Raw genomic sequence first — 16129 nt, forward strand, 5'->3', positions numbered from 1 at the left:
AATTTATGCCTTGCCTTGAAATCTATCAGTTACTTGAATTGTGATGCAAATTTTTTGGCTATTTCTTTCATATGTTTGTAGGTGTCTATCTTCAATTTAGATGCTCCTATTAAAGTGTATGGGATAACTCTCTATATGATGAAGGTCCTTTGGGATCCTTAAGTGATTTTTCAAATCAGTGTTTCTCCCATCGATATTGGTGTTTTAACTTGTAATGGAAAGGATATCAACAATTGTGAAAAACTCTACTGACTACTATCCATACAATATTGTGTAGAGGTTAGAGATACACATTGTGTGGTAGTGATGTTGAACATCTTGTTGACCGGTCTACTAGAAGCTGTATCTCTGAGTCAATTTACTTGGGTTCTAATGGATGTTTAGAGATCCTACGAAAGAATAACCTTGCTACATCAGGATATTACCCAATACGAGCTCCTAATGGTTTCTTATATCAGTCTATTGTGATATGGAGGGTAGTAACTGTGATGGTGGGGGAGGTTGGATGAGAGTAGGCTACCTCAACATGAGTGAATCTAATGCTAGATGTCCACATGGACTAACACAAACAACAATTTAATGGTATAAATCATGGACTTTGTGGTCTTAATAATTCAGTAACATTTGGATCTACAATCTTTTCCTCTGGAGGAAATAATTACAGTGAGGTTTTTGTGGCCAAATAAGGGTTATTAGTTCTACTCACCAAATGGATTCCCACCTTTGTTTGATTTTGTGGTAGTCCACAACATGAAAACTGTAACACATATATCGATGGCGTTACTATTACTATGGTAGTAATCCTCGTAAACATATCTGGACTTATGCTGGTGGTTTAAGTGAGGGTCACTATGCAGGTAATCTTTTATGCCCATGTAATACTAGGAGTTACAGCACAACATCACCCAGTTTTTTAGCAATGATAATTACTGTGAATCTGGATTACCTGCAGGACAAAATTGGCTATATGTTTTACATTCCAGTGATCCATTGTAGGATGGTCAACAATGCATGGAAATGAAGGACCATGTTTGTGTAACCCCAAAATGCCATGGTTTATAAAATCTCTCAATGAGTCTATTGTTGAAGATATTGAAGTTAGGGTATGTAGTAATCAAGGTGGCATTCTACGTGTGGGATGGCAGAGACTGTGTCAAGAAGGTCTCATATTCAAGTCAGCATCCTGTCATCCTATCTGGAAAACATCCTGTAACTAAGCTGATGATTCATTTTGAACACCTTTGCTTACTTCATGTTGGTCCTACATTACTAGCCTGTCCTCTGAATCACCATTTCTACATCCTCGGAGGACGTAAAAGCAATTCGATCAATCACCCGCAGTTGTGTCATTTGTCAACGTACCTCAGCAAAGCCTCAACATCAGATGCTAGGTCATTACCTATTGAGCATCTCACTCCTGATCTCGTTTTTGACAAGGTTGGTGTGGACTATGCTGGCTCTTTCTACATCAAATATGGACATGTGAGGAAACCTACTGTAGTTAAAACCTATGCCAGTGTTTTTGTTTCACTTTCTGTGAAAGCTGTGCATTTAGAACTGGTGTCAGAGTCAACAACTGAAGCCTTCCTAGCCTGTCTAAGGCGCTTCAATATCTCGACAAGGGAATCTAACTCTTATATGGAGTGACCACGGTACAAATTTTGTGGGTGCAGCTTGGGAGATCAAAGAACTTATTGCATTTCTGAAAACCCAGAGGTCGCAAGATGAGTTTTGTGTTCAACACAAAATATACAGTGGAAGTTCATTCCTGAGCATGCTCCTCATTTTGGTGGCCTTTGGGAGGCAGCAGTGAAAAGTATGAAAACGCATTTGAGACGTGTAATTGGCAGTGTGAAGCTGACATTTGAAGAGTTTACTATGGTTCTTGCTCAAGTGGAATCATGTCTTAACAGTAAACCTCTCATCTCTCTCCCCACTTGATGATAATGGAATAGGAGCTGTCACTCCTGGGCACTTTCTCATCGGCAGACCATTGAAAGCTCTGCCTGATCCCTCATTCTCATACCATTCCCTCGTTCTCCTTCGTCGCTGGCACCTATGTCAAGCACTTGTATGTCATTTCTGGCAATGATGGTCGTCTGAGTACATCACTAGTCTGAAATGCTATACAAAATGGGACTATCCATCATGAAATATTGTGTTGGAGACATTGTGATTTTGCAACAGGATAATTTAATTCCCTCGAAATGGCCACTTGACAGAGTGATTAAGATTCATGCAGGCAAAGATGATTTCCTGGGAGTAGTCACTGTGAAGACGAACTCAGGAACCTACAAGAGACCAATCTCTAAAATAGCCTTATTGTTACCCTCTCAAGATGATTAATTATGACTCTTTATTGTTGTTAAAGACCTTTGGCCTGCGGTATGTTAATGTTTACTATAGTTTGTTTATGTATTATCATTCATTTCCTGTTTGAACATTATTTATACTAATTATCATTTTCTTAATTAATTGAGGTCGTATAATTGGAAACACAATTTTGTTGAATGTGTCTCGTTCAATCCGGGAGAGAACTCAACAGGGCTAATAATGAAAGTAATCTTTTTCATATGTCTGTTTGCAGACCTATTAGTAATGTTTAGTGAGAGCTTCTCTGATTGTATGGCTGACTGTACTAGTCTATTAACTCCACATCCTCCCTCACTCTATGAACATACTGTTGTATTTCTAGTAACAGTGGAAAGAAGTTTAAGTTGAAAGAAACCAATGAAGTCAAGTTCATATTATGTCCATCATCAGTACCTACATCTTGTATCAAATATAATTCCTGCATTGCTCTACTACAAGCTTTTCCTACTGCTACATCAGGATATTATAGCCTCACTTTAAGTAATGGTAGTGTTGTTGATATCTATTGTGATATGGAGGGTAGCAACTGTGATGGTAAGGGAGGCTGGATGAGAATAGGGTATCTCAACATGAGTGAATCTGGTGCTACCTGTCCTCTGGACTAGCATTACGACAATTTAACAACATAAATCATGGAGTTTGTGGTCTTTCTAATTCAGGAGCATTTGGATCTACGATCTTTTCCTCTGGAGAAAATTATTACAGTGAAGTCGTGGTCAGTAAGAGGTTATCAGTATGCGTCACCAGATGGATTTCCGCCATTGTTTAATAGCAATGCTAGTCCAGACATTGAGAACTGTAACACATATGTTGATGGTGTTACGATTACTTATGGTAGTAATCCTCATAAGCATATATGGACTTATGCTGGGGGATTATGTCTATGTAATACTCTGGGCTTCAACAAAACATTGCCAATTTTGTTGGAAATGATAACTACTGTGAACAGGGATTACCTGAAGGACAAAAATGGTCATATGTTTTATATGCTAGTGATCCATTGTGGGATGGTCAACAATGTAATGGAAATGAAGGACCATGTTGTACTAACCCTAAGATGCCATGGTTTATAAAATCTCTCAATGAGACTACCACTAAAGACATTGAACTCAGGGTATGTGGTAATCAAAGGTGGTTATGATGAAGATACTCTTTGGGATATCATTGAACTATATATTCGTTAAAAGTAATTTCTTGCCATGTCAAAATCTTCTAGACTTTTAGACTCTGACTTAGAATAAGTATTGTTGCTTTTAACATAATAATTTATTGTTAGCTGGTATGTCATTACTTTTTAATTTATATGTATATATATATATGTGTATATATATAAATATATTTATATATGTATGCATGTATGTATGAATATATCGTTTAGAGTCTTTTATTTTGTTATATTACTCCTGTACTATATAAGGAAACTGATTTATTGTTTTTTAATGTTTTTAGCTGTTGTAGTTGTGTTCTTATCTCAAATTTATTTTACTTAAACCTAATTTCAAGAATGTAATCGTAGGACACTCCTAGATAGCTTGCTGAATTGTATTATCAGAAAAGACATATACACATTTCCTACTTTGTATATTTATTATGGAATATTATTGCCACCTTCTTTCAATCGTACTTCTTATGATCTTTGCAGTAGAAAAACATTATAAAATAAGGATTATCAAAATGAAGCTAGTATATGAACAACTATATTTCTATAGAGAAATGGAAGATATATGGAACCATCAGATTCTTGAGAGTACAGGGAAATTGTATGGTTCCATAAAATTACTAGCCACACTAGTACTACAGTCATTGTACTCTTTCATTCAATTATTGTAACAATGCTGATTAGATTATCTTTCTTGTTGTTAATATATTTTTTTCATTGAAGCAGTATTATACTAGTATCATCATGATATACATGTATGCTGTGTATTGTATTGTAGAATGTTGTACAGTGATGGACTAAAGAACTGCTCATATTTTTAAACACATGAGGAACAACATCTTTTCTTCAATAGTTGAAGTGTTGCTTCTTCTTATTGCATTCTTTTAATTTGAAATCATCAAACTCATAGCCTAGAGTGTGTCATTATAATAATTTGTAATTTTGTATTATAGAATTATTTGTTATATCTCAAGTTTCTTTTCTGCATGCATGATAATACAGTCCATCTCTATAAATAAAACAGACTGTTTAAATTTATAGATATTGTTTAAACAATGTTTTACAATGAAAATTTATCAGGCAATTAAATTTAATGAATTCAAAAACCGGTACCTCACATACTTTTCCCACTTTTCATGCTTATTATGGTATATCACACATGTTTCTAGAAATATTCTCATGGGACAAATCCAATTAGTTGATTGTAGAGCTGACTCAACCTATTGTTATGTTAGGTATACAAGTGCACCTTGTTCAACTTGGTTAAATTATAGCATGTCATGATCAATAGATAAGTACATTTATTATGAAATATCACACGCTACATACATCAAGGTATCATTATGAACAATCCAAAATGAGAGACAGTCAATAGTAACTATTATTTAATGTACATAATGTATAGAATTAGTTTACTATCAAAATTTTATTTTTATTAATTTTTGTTGTAATATATGGACATTTAGTATTAATGCATGACTACTTATAAAAGTTAAAGTATTGTTATCAGAAGGATTAATCAAATAATCTTATCTTATTTAGTAAGGGAATGGCATGCATACAGACCGAATGAATGATTGAATTATATTCATATTGAAACTAAGCCTCTGCTGAAACTACTCCATAGATTAGGAAGAATATAATGCAAAAGCAGAATTCTGAAGCTGAAGGAGTAAGCTGACAGTTCTTCCTGCACATCAATCATCAAGATTGATGTTCAGCACTACAATGAGGATTAAGCAAAGCTCTGATTCTAATGTCTTATTCAAATTGACTAAAAATTGATATCAACTGTAACAGTGATGATCTAATTAGCATGCAAATACTGGACAACATAGACATTACCAGATCAACAAGGCATTAGGCAGGTAACTTAACAGTGATTTAAATACATTAGTAATACTCTTTTAGTAACAGGACCGTATTCAGTAGATACTGTTTCATACTCTATTTAGTGTGAAGTAGTTGTAGGTTTAGATAGCTTCCATAGTAATATCCCACTAATAAAAGAATTACTTCCTGTTTTCATAGCTTAACACACACAATAATTATTAATTTTATTATTGGAAATAATAATTATATTTATCTGTGACACGCACTTCCCTATCTCACTTGTCTCAAGGCTAGCAATGAGGGTACGACTGCTAGCTATTATTGCTAAGGCCGCTGGTCTTTTACTGATAGGGTTTGTTACAGGAGCACTGTATGTAACGTGGTCATCAGCAAAATCTCTAATAGTAGAGAAAATAGCTGTGAGAAGACATGCGTTTGTCTCCAAACACCATCGATTCATTCGTCATCATCACCTCCTGGAACTTACTTCTCCAGAAATTGAAAGCCCTTCCACTGCAAAAGATGCTCACACGTTATTAGAGGGAAGCGAAGCAGCCTTGAACTCAGTTGGCAATTGCGAATTCTCCTCAAATTTCCCTCAAACACAGCTCGTAGTAGTCAATAATCTCACCCGGTGTCCTCTTACCAGTGTACTCAATTGTTCCAAGGGAATACCACTCTTCAGAAAAGTGTCAGAACATCTTTAAATCATTGGCACAGTGTCATATCAGATGAAACATTTATAGATGAACTAACTGTAAACTGTACAGCAACGTACAACAACTTTGTCAACAATTTTTACCTATCCAAAAGAGAAAGTCATTTCCGATAGCATTTGAAATGTTAATATATTATAAACCAGTACGTATACAACAAATACATTCGACGTTGAAAAACTTGTACCGACCACACAATTTTTACTGCTTTTCATATTGACAAAAAATCACCTGCCAAATGGAAACAACTGTCAAATCTTTTGCATCCTGTTTTCCTAATATAGTCGTAGCTAAGAAACAAATTAGAGTAGAGTATGCCAGATCTTCTATTCTTTATGCTCACATGGAATGTTTTCAAGAGCTTTTAACAATGTCCCATGAGTGGAAGTATGTTATTAGTCTTCATGGCACAGAACTTCCCTTGATGACAAACAGAGAAATTGTAGAGACACTTGTAAATTGAACGGTAGCAATGCTATTCAGAAAGGAGTTAATGCTGCTGACTTAAAGGACGAATCGAGGAAATGGCTGATGTACAAAGTACGATCAATGTATCAAGGTCGCTGGGTAGAACTAACCAATGAGACATTAGGAGCTATTCCTTACAATATGTCTGTTTATAAAAGTGCTGCATCTGCAAACAGTGCACTTTCCCGTGCTTTTGTCCAATTCATATTGAACAACAAGAAAGCCAAAGCTTATAAGAAATTTCTTGCAAAATGTTCATTCAGGAGTGGAGTTCTTTTTTCCTACAATGAATGCTCTACTGAAGCACCAGGTGGAACCATACTGTTACAAATGAAGATGATCTACCTTTAGTAGCACAAAGAGACTGGGTCAATGTTATTATTAGAATCCACAATTATGTAAGGAACGGAAAGTGGTTCACGACATATGTATTGTTAGTTTCTAGTGATTTACCTCGATTAAAGAATGTATCAGACAAGAAACAATGGTTATTCCACAATAATACTTTATGGAGTATGACCACATTGTCATGGACTGCATAAGAGACGACTACTACCAGAGAAACTATCACGAATACATACAAGATTGTAAAAAAGCAACAGTTGTCAGACAATATTAGAATCATTCACATCTGTTTTAAACCATCTTTCAATCACATTGTACAGGCGTATCTCCCCTGCTCTGAGGTGCACACATACAAAAAAACAAACATTATTATTGTTACAATATTCAAAGCATTTTCTTTGCCTTATTTAATTCCAAATGAATTCTTAATAATACACAGAAACCTTTCAGCAATTACAACCATGATGTGTATGTACTACTATCACTCTACCACAAAGATAGTCCTACTACATGTAAACAATAATTGTTACACAGATCCTACTAATATTTTGTTGTTAAGTTAGCCTATATATCTGTAAAGCAATAACGTAGCACACCTTATCTTCAACTTTATAATCTATATTAACAGGGTTAATATGGTACAATATATGTCAGTCACCCTAACATTAATGGAGTTACGATAAAAGCATAGCTACTGCTTTCTACTGTTGTTTATACACATAATGACACAAATTATCAAATTGATAAGATATTATGGATATTCCTAAAGCAATCAACTGTGTTTATATTGTCTTAATGAGAACTTAATATTGAAACGCAAACAATAATTCATATACATACATTAGAAATAAAATCATTAATGTACTGAAGTATCTAGAAAGGGGCTACAATAAACATTAATGGACAAATGGATGAGTGGATGGAAAGACAAATAAACAAAAGAAAAGAGGATGGATGAATGGATTATGAAGGGAAGTTCACATAAATTAGTACCAGCTGTACATGTACCAGCTGTAAAGGAGGTATATACAGACTTATAACAATGTAAGACAAGAGTACATTTTTTCTTTAGAATACTTTCATTTTCAATGAGAATAATACAAATAGTATGATAGATTAAATGAAGTGGTTGCATTGTATATATAAAAAGCAGTTTCACTATTCACTATTGTCAATAATCTTTTATTACATCAGTACTTCTGATGAGGATGATGATGCTGTTGAGATGATGATGGGAAAGTAGCAGATTGATTAACTGAACTATAAGAACTGCCTTGTTGATTTCTCATTTGGCTTGGATGATGGTGTGAGTAGCAGAGGAGGACTGGAGAGAGAGAGAGAGAGAGAGAGAGAGAGAATGAGTTAGAGAGATGTATATGTACTAGAGAAACCATACAAGTTGTATGGTTATTTCCCAGAATACTATGTGTACTTCCAAACATTTTAACCATACAAAGTTTCAATTATAGGTATATTTCCAGATACACCACAAACAAGTTCCTAACCTGTAGACCACATATGTCCTGTATTATAGACCAAAGTACAATGATGTATCCTATAGAACACATTATATGTACATGTACTGTGCTTATAGACAACAGTACAAGTACTGCACCCTATAAGAACCATATTATGTGCACTATACCATAGATATACCTATATCACATCAAAAGAAAATTAACTTGTAACAATTATATTATCAGCTATACCATATCAGTACACTGTACTAACATATGTGGTCATAACCTTTTGAACTTTAGACTAGCATTGCCACAAATCCAGGTATTCTTTACACATTAACACCTGATCCAGGCACATGTGTAACATGTTGACTATTTGATACAATACATGCATTCCAATAACAGATATATTTGGGATCAATGGTCACAAGCAAACAGTCATCTATTGTCATCCATTGTAATGTTAAAAATGTGTTATGAATAACTATGGATATAGCCACTTCATGTTAATTATTTTAAGTGTTTTAATTACAAAGTAGACACATATACTATAAAATATATACAAAGTCATTAGTACAGACTGACCAAAGAATAATTAACATTCAGACACAACAAATCAGTATAATACTTGTGGTTTAAGGATACAACACTTTATCATAAAATGGAGTGGACTATTGGTATGGAACATGTGGTATGCATTAAGTAAGTCCAAAGCCAATTATGAATTAAAAACAGATTATAAAACTTGGGTACTCTGGACTGGAAAGGAATTATAAAATTAATAACATAATCTGAGTCTTGTACTAATTGGAACATAGACTTGGGATGTAGAAAAATATTTTATAGCAAATCTAAGTGGTATAATATATAACTATATATATTTATATATAGAATACAAGTAAGCTAGTCCTGTATTTGGTGTATTCCAGATCTCAAGACAGCTGTTTCTTTCAATAGACCTAATAATAATATGGCAATTCAGACTTTATCCCATTGTTATCTCACATACTATACACATACCCACATAGTTACTATTTAAATAGTCCAAGTAGTCCAGACAATAACTATTCACACTTTACATACTCCTTGTTCTTGTTATACAATCTATATACATGTATAAATGTGTACATCAGAAAAGTAGTAACTCGTTATTCACAAACTATAAAATTATAATTATAATAACAATGTGTGTTCTTCTTATATTTTAATGTTATCAATTCATTTAAATGAAAATTTGCTTATTTTTGATTTTGAGGACTAAAGGAATAAGTTTAATTAAAGATAACTTTGGTTGTCATCAGACTTTGTTAACACACCACACCAACAGTCTATTAATATTGACAACACCTCGATAAACACTCCTAACATATACAACACCTGTACAATATACCTGACCATATTTATGTACAATTATAACCTAATATATTATACATGTATAACCACACCTAATATTTACAAATCTATACAATACACCTAATATATGTAAAACTCTTTGAGAGGCTTGAAGAAATATTTCAGCAATGACATACTTTTGTTTATACAATATAGAGGATTATGTGTGGAAAGATAACAGAATAATTAATATATAGTTTTTTAATATGACATTCCTGCTGTTGACTGTCAATATACCAATTAAATTTTCCATGAATATAAACCAGCTATAATTTAATATTCACAAATGATATATCTATAACATACTTATTATATTTGAACTCATGTTTACAGTACATGGTCAATCATCTGGAACATATTTGTCTCGGGTCACAAACAGCGTGCCATGAATGTAATGTCACAGTTCAGTAGAATGCAAATTAACAACTACGCTGAAATGTTAACCATGTCCTGTAGACTACACACATTTTAAAGGGTATGAAAAAAAATTAGTATACACACATCATGCTGGACTGAAGTCTGAAGTAACTAATGAACATGTGTTTGTCGTGAGATGTATACAATGTATCTTGAATAGTACAAGATGATTACAATTAGCACTGACATACTTGAATACAAAAAAGTAGTGGAAGGCTAGACCAAAACTAATATCCCAAATACAAAAATTGGAATTTGAAGTAATCCAGTTAACTGTATAACTTATTAACAACATGTAGTCACATATGAACATATTTATAGTATTTAATCAAATTGTTCAGTTAATACTTAAATTGGAATTCCATCTAATGATTTATGCTAAACAACCTATTATTTATGTTCTATTTAAAGTAGACAAAAAGAATACTCAATCAAATTATTGCTTCAATATTACTAACATCAATATCAATAACTTGATAGTTACTATTAGACTTCAGTCTAGCACTACACATGTATACTAACTTTTTTTAGATAGAATATTTATTGTGTTATTAGGTGATATTGACTACCTTTAGTATAGAGTATAAATTCTTAACTTTCAATTAAACCACATTTAATGATGTACCTGTCTGTAATCAATACTCTATACATGCTACAATGTCACCTTTTCAACCAAAAAAAATTGGTTTTACTGACATCAGTACAATAGTAATGACAGTGCATAATAGTAGCTACAAGGAGTTGAATCCATTCATTTTGTCAGTTCAATTGTACATCAAAGACATTGTAATCGTAAATGTTATCATAACTATTTCAATTTATGATTATGCTATCACTATTGGTGTGCTTAGCTCTACTATTATTTTGATTAGAGCATGTTTTTTTGTCTGGTCGCAAGTCACGATGACAAAAATTAATAAAATACAATATACATATGACTTATACAATGTTAGTTGCAGCTGCTCTTTGCTGAACAGTGTATGTGTAACAATAAAATGTAGTTCTTGGCTGACCCTTAGCCAAGTACAACATTGTTGAACTAATGGCTCTAGGAAATTCTAGCAATAGATGTAGTGTAGTTTCTGTTAAACCACAAAATGCTCTTAACAGTGTAGTTGCTCTTAACCACATATATGTTATAGTTTAACTTAACTACACACAGTACCCATATAGAATAATATATACTACAATTCCACATAATTATAATATTTATATTACGATCATTATAGAAGAGGCTATTGTTACTGACTTTTACTTTATTATTGTTGTATCATGTTTTTTTATAGAACACACTATTTTTAGTTTCATTAGCTCTATTTATACTGGATGGCTAGTAGAAACTATAGATACAGTGAATTGAGAATATAAACCTTTTATGCTTTAAATAATGATCATTCCAGTTATTGTCATTTAAGACATAGAAAAGTGTAAGTCTTCTTTTGCATTGTTAAATGAACAAGATGAGTTAAATCAGTCTTCAATACTTACAAATCGATTGAATCTAATACAGTTACAAAATGTATTCCATTACAGTAGATGCTATTAACAGCCACAAATATCTTCAATTAGATATATTACTTCAACAACAAAGACTAAGGACATATTAATACAGAACCAATAGCATTAGTTAGAATATCAGATATGAGTTAGTTATCATTGTCCTATATTGTAGTCTTTGCTGTATATTTAGTATGTTTACTTATTAAGCCATAGGACCTCAATGTAGGACAATGACAACTATTAACAATATTCAAGGTGAACTCCCTAGTTTTTATAGTATATTAAACTGGGAAGAGCACTGCCAATATAAGTTATCATGAAATGTTGTTTTGACAAATATCTCACTCAAGCATCTCAAACTTGGCACTCTGTTCCTCAAAAACTATGTGAATACAACAACTAATTTATGCAGTAATATATTGTTTCCAAACATCAGGTAAGTAATTAAATAATCAAATAAAAATTATCTTTAAAACTATTAATTTTGCTCCTTTATCCACCACAACATCACATTCCAAATAATTAATAATATTGAGTTTTTCAAAGTCCAATAAGCAATAATGCTTAATAACTAGTAGGTAACCTATAATTGATCCTGTCTTTATCCACAGGCAATGTTGTAGTCCTGTTGTTATTGGTTACAACTCATTACTGAAATGACAAGTATGATGAGAACTTATGTACAAATACATGTCACAAAAATTCTATTTCCATGTTTCCTAATAACAACTATAGGTTAGTGATATTCATAAAGTATGAACACTGCTTTGGGTGACCAACATCAATGAATAACGATAATATTACAATAACAACACTTCCTACTAATCAACATATCTCCTCCTTCCTTTTCTCTGCTGATAAAAGAGCTTCATTTTAAGGTTTCTTATAATGGCAGCATTAAAAATAGCATATGCTTGTGCAGTCTAAGTTAAAATAGATTACTAGTGTACTTGTGATTATTTACTACTTAACAAAGCAAGAGATATCAAAGTTTCATGCAAAGGAATGCTTTATGTGTAAACAGAGTGGATGATAATAGATATTCTTGACAATATGAAAAGTGAAGTGAAGCATAGTCAAAACACATTCAAAAAGAATGAGAAAATTGACGAAGACATTATAAACAATATACACAAAATACTTGAAAGTAATGAAAAAAAGTGAGTGTTGTATGAACTTCTTTTTGTATCTTCTACGTTGTTGTATTCATTACCTTTTGTCTTAGCTTTGTCATTGAAGGTCACACGTGGCTATAGATCCTCATAGCTGTGTATATTATAATAAATGTATGCCCGTTTCTAGTATTTGCTATAATTATTAGTGTTATTGCTATAGGTCTCTTTATGCTGTCCTTCTTTTTTTTTTTGTTTTGTATGTTTGTAGTGATACACTCAAACCTTAAACGTTACATCATAACTATTATACACATGTTGTATTTATGCTATTTTTATGAGTACAACAGCAATGTCTTTGTTGGTTATATAATACGTGACCTGATTTGCAAAAAGGGACCACTTCTGTCTAAACATTTGTGACCTGATTTGTGAAAAAACACTGTTTAAAACATATCAATAAACAGTTTCCATGCATATAGAATAGTTATGCATATATAGAAACTGTATGTATATAAAACCCTGTTTTTTAGATGTCTTAACAGTGGTATTTTCACAATTAATACCCACAGACAAGAGACAGGAGTGTACATATATTCCTAACGTGATTTTAAGTTGACACAACAGGATCTTTCAATCAAAAGGTTACATATATATGCTATAACTCTATACTCTGGAGTATAAATTGTAATTTTGACAATAATATCATTACGATATTGTAACTCCTACACAACATTTTTTGTAATATATAGCAGTAATGAACAGGTGTGTGTGATTTGAGTGGAATCCACAAACTACAATTAATGATTACTGTGTATTATATAATGGAAGTTAGGTATGAGTTAGTAACTCCTACTGTTTGTATAGCATTAGAGACATTGAAACTACATGCGATTATACAGTGAATCATTTTCTAGTAAGCCAATGTATGACACAAGATTCAACACAAGAGATAATACTCATTAGACATCATTATATGTTATTACATTACACATTACATCACACATACCGGTACATCAGAAGATGTTGTTACATGAACTGGTACAGCTCCAGTACTTAATTTCATTCTTTTGCAGACGGTCCACTATCAGATTGTCCCATTTTGGACTACAAAGTAATAGTAGACAGTTATAAACACTACATGTTATTCCAAAACATTGAAACCAGTTAACACAGTATATCAAATCTACAAGATACAAGTTATGAACTTACGACATTTTAAAATTATGATTTTCTCTAAAGTCAGTGTGTGTATATATGCAAAGTCTCATAATAACAAAGCCTTGATTCTAACAGTCATTAATATAGAGATCAATAGTTGCCTACTTTATATTAATCTGATGTAGCAAGGCAAGTCTCCTCCATTATAATAAGGTTTTGACTTAAAGTATTACTTAATTTTGTCAATAATTGCTATATTTGAATGCACAGATGTTAAAGAGACATGAACTATATCATTTTATATCAGTATATCATCATGTATTAATTCTGTTAGCATAGAACTCTAAAGACCATGAACCAAATGATGTAACCAATCTACATGTAGTTATGTACATTTACAAATTTATTATGTTTAGCATGAAAAGTGTGTGTATGGTGGTCTAAAGCACTTTATCTGATCATAATATGTGTAATGTACAGTGAATAGTAACTCACTTTATGTGGATCTGTTTTATCATCTTTACTAGGTTCACCATCAAATATAAATTTTCTCTTGGATAAGGTATTTGCATACCATCAAATACACTATATTAAAAATAACAGATATGTTTAGATATTGATTGTAAACAATCTACCAGCCACTACATGTATTCATTCACCTATACATTCTTTATGACACGTCTGAGGCATTACCCACAAATTGATCAAATTGAATTTCACATATATGCATATTATTTAAAGTAAAATATACTCACTCAGCTGATGGGCGTGGCTCTTCACTAAAGTAGACATCAGACATTGCCTGTTCTGAAGTGATTCTCTTGTTAGGATCCATAACTAAAAACTTAGTTAACTAATGAGAGAAAAAAACAGATTGTCATATCAGCATAACAGTAACATTGTTAAGAGTACTTATGAAACTTCCTACTATTAAAATACCGTATAGCGGCTTTTTTTCGGGGGGCAAAATTTTCGTAGATGTCAAAAATTTTGTTGATTCGTGGTAAAAATTTGTGTGGTCGAGCAATCTAGTCTAAACCACACCCCCTATGACGTGGTGTACAAATGGCGTACTTTGAAATTCAAGCCATGATATAGGCTACAATCAGTACAAAGGGATCTGGGATGCTAAATTTGGGAACAACTGAATGCCAGAGAGAAACTGGCAACCCCCATGATGTTTTTTGCAGTTGCAATGCTGAAACTTCCTACTTGGCAGCTGCAATCGAAGGTTGATGGTACTGATGGTGCTAAAGGGCCTGAGGATCGGGTAGGTTGCTCTTTTCCTCTTGAAGTATCGAAATAAGGCCATACTGAATCTAAGACTCGCTGATCAACAACGTGATAACGTGTACGCATTAATGGGCGTGGCACATTAGACCTATTTAACTTTCGTGGGTAAATATTTCGTGGTTTGTTTCTCACCACAAAAACCACGAAAATTTTACCCCTTGAAAAAAACCCGCTATACGGTAGTTTGTTTAATAATGAACAGTAGATGTGATCACAAAAATATCATATATATCAACACATAGAAACAAGAGGTTTATCTTCTTAAAACTAAACATCATTATCTAAAGCAAGGTTGGAGCCAATTACAATTGTAATCATAATTGATTACAATCAATTACATTTTTTTGTACTGTAATTGTAATCGTAATCAATTTTCCAGAAACATTGTAATCAATAATTGTATCATAAGTAATTGCTGTAATAACAAGTGATTACACCATTTACAGTAACCTTTACAAACAACACATGGAACAAGTACATGTTGCCTATATTAGCATATGCTAATATAAATTTATGAAATGATGCATGAGAGAATATGTGATTAGACTGATTACACTTCCATATTTGTAGCTGAATGTCAAAAAGCCTAAATATATTGTCATGATCTCAGTATAGTAACAGGTAAAACATGGCTACTAGGTTAACAGTATTCAGCTTCTTCCATCAGCTAGTTGAGACTTCTCCTGGTATTGGACCTACTATTAGTTAAAAAACTAATGTTTATCTGATGTATACTAAACTATTTAATGATGTAGTTTAATTGCACAATCATGGCTCTGTAATCATAATCATAATTGTAATCATGCTTTTCCCCTATAATCATAATTGTAATCATGCTTTTCCCCCCTAATCATAATTGATTCATTCTTGACATATTATGATCTGTAATTGTAAGATTCT

General features: G+C 32.6%; 1 pseudogene; it reads right to left on the reverse strand.

Annotated features, from left to right (window-relative positions):
• Positions 1-16129, reverse strand: part of LOC121392626 — a 75090-nt pseudogene that overhangs the window by 32512 nt on the left and 26449 nt on the right.

The sequence above is a fragment of the Gigantopelta aegis genome, unplaced genomic scaffold, assembly GCF_016097555.1.
Source record: "Gigantopelta aegis isolate Gae_Host unplaced genomic scaffold, Gae_host_genome ctg4202_pilon_pilon:::debris, whole genome shotgun sequence".
Taxonomy (NCBI): Eukaryota; Metazoa; Mollusca; class Gastropoda; order Neomphalida; family Peltospiridae; genus Gigantopelta; species Gigantopelta aegis.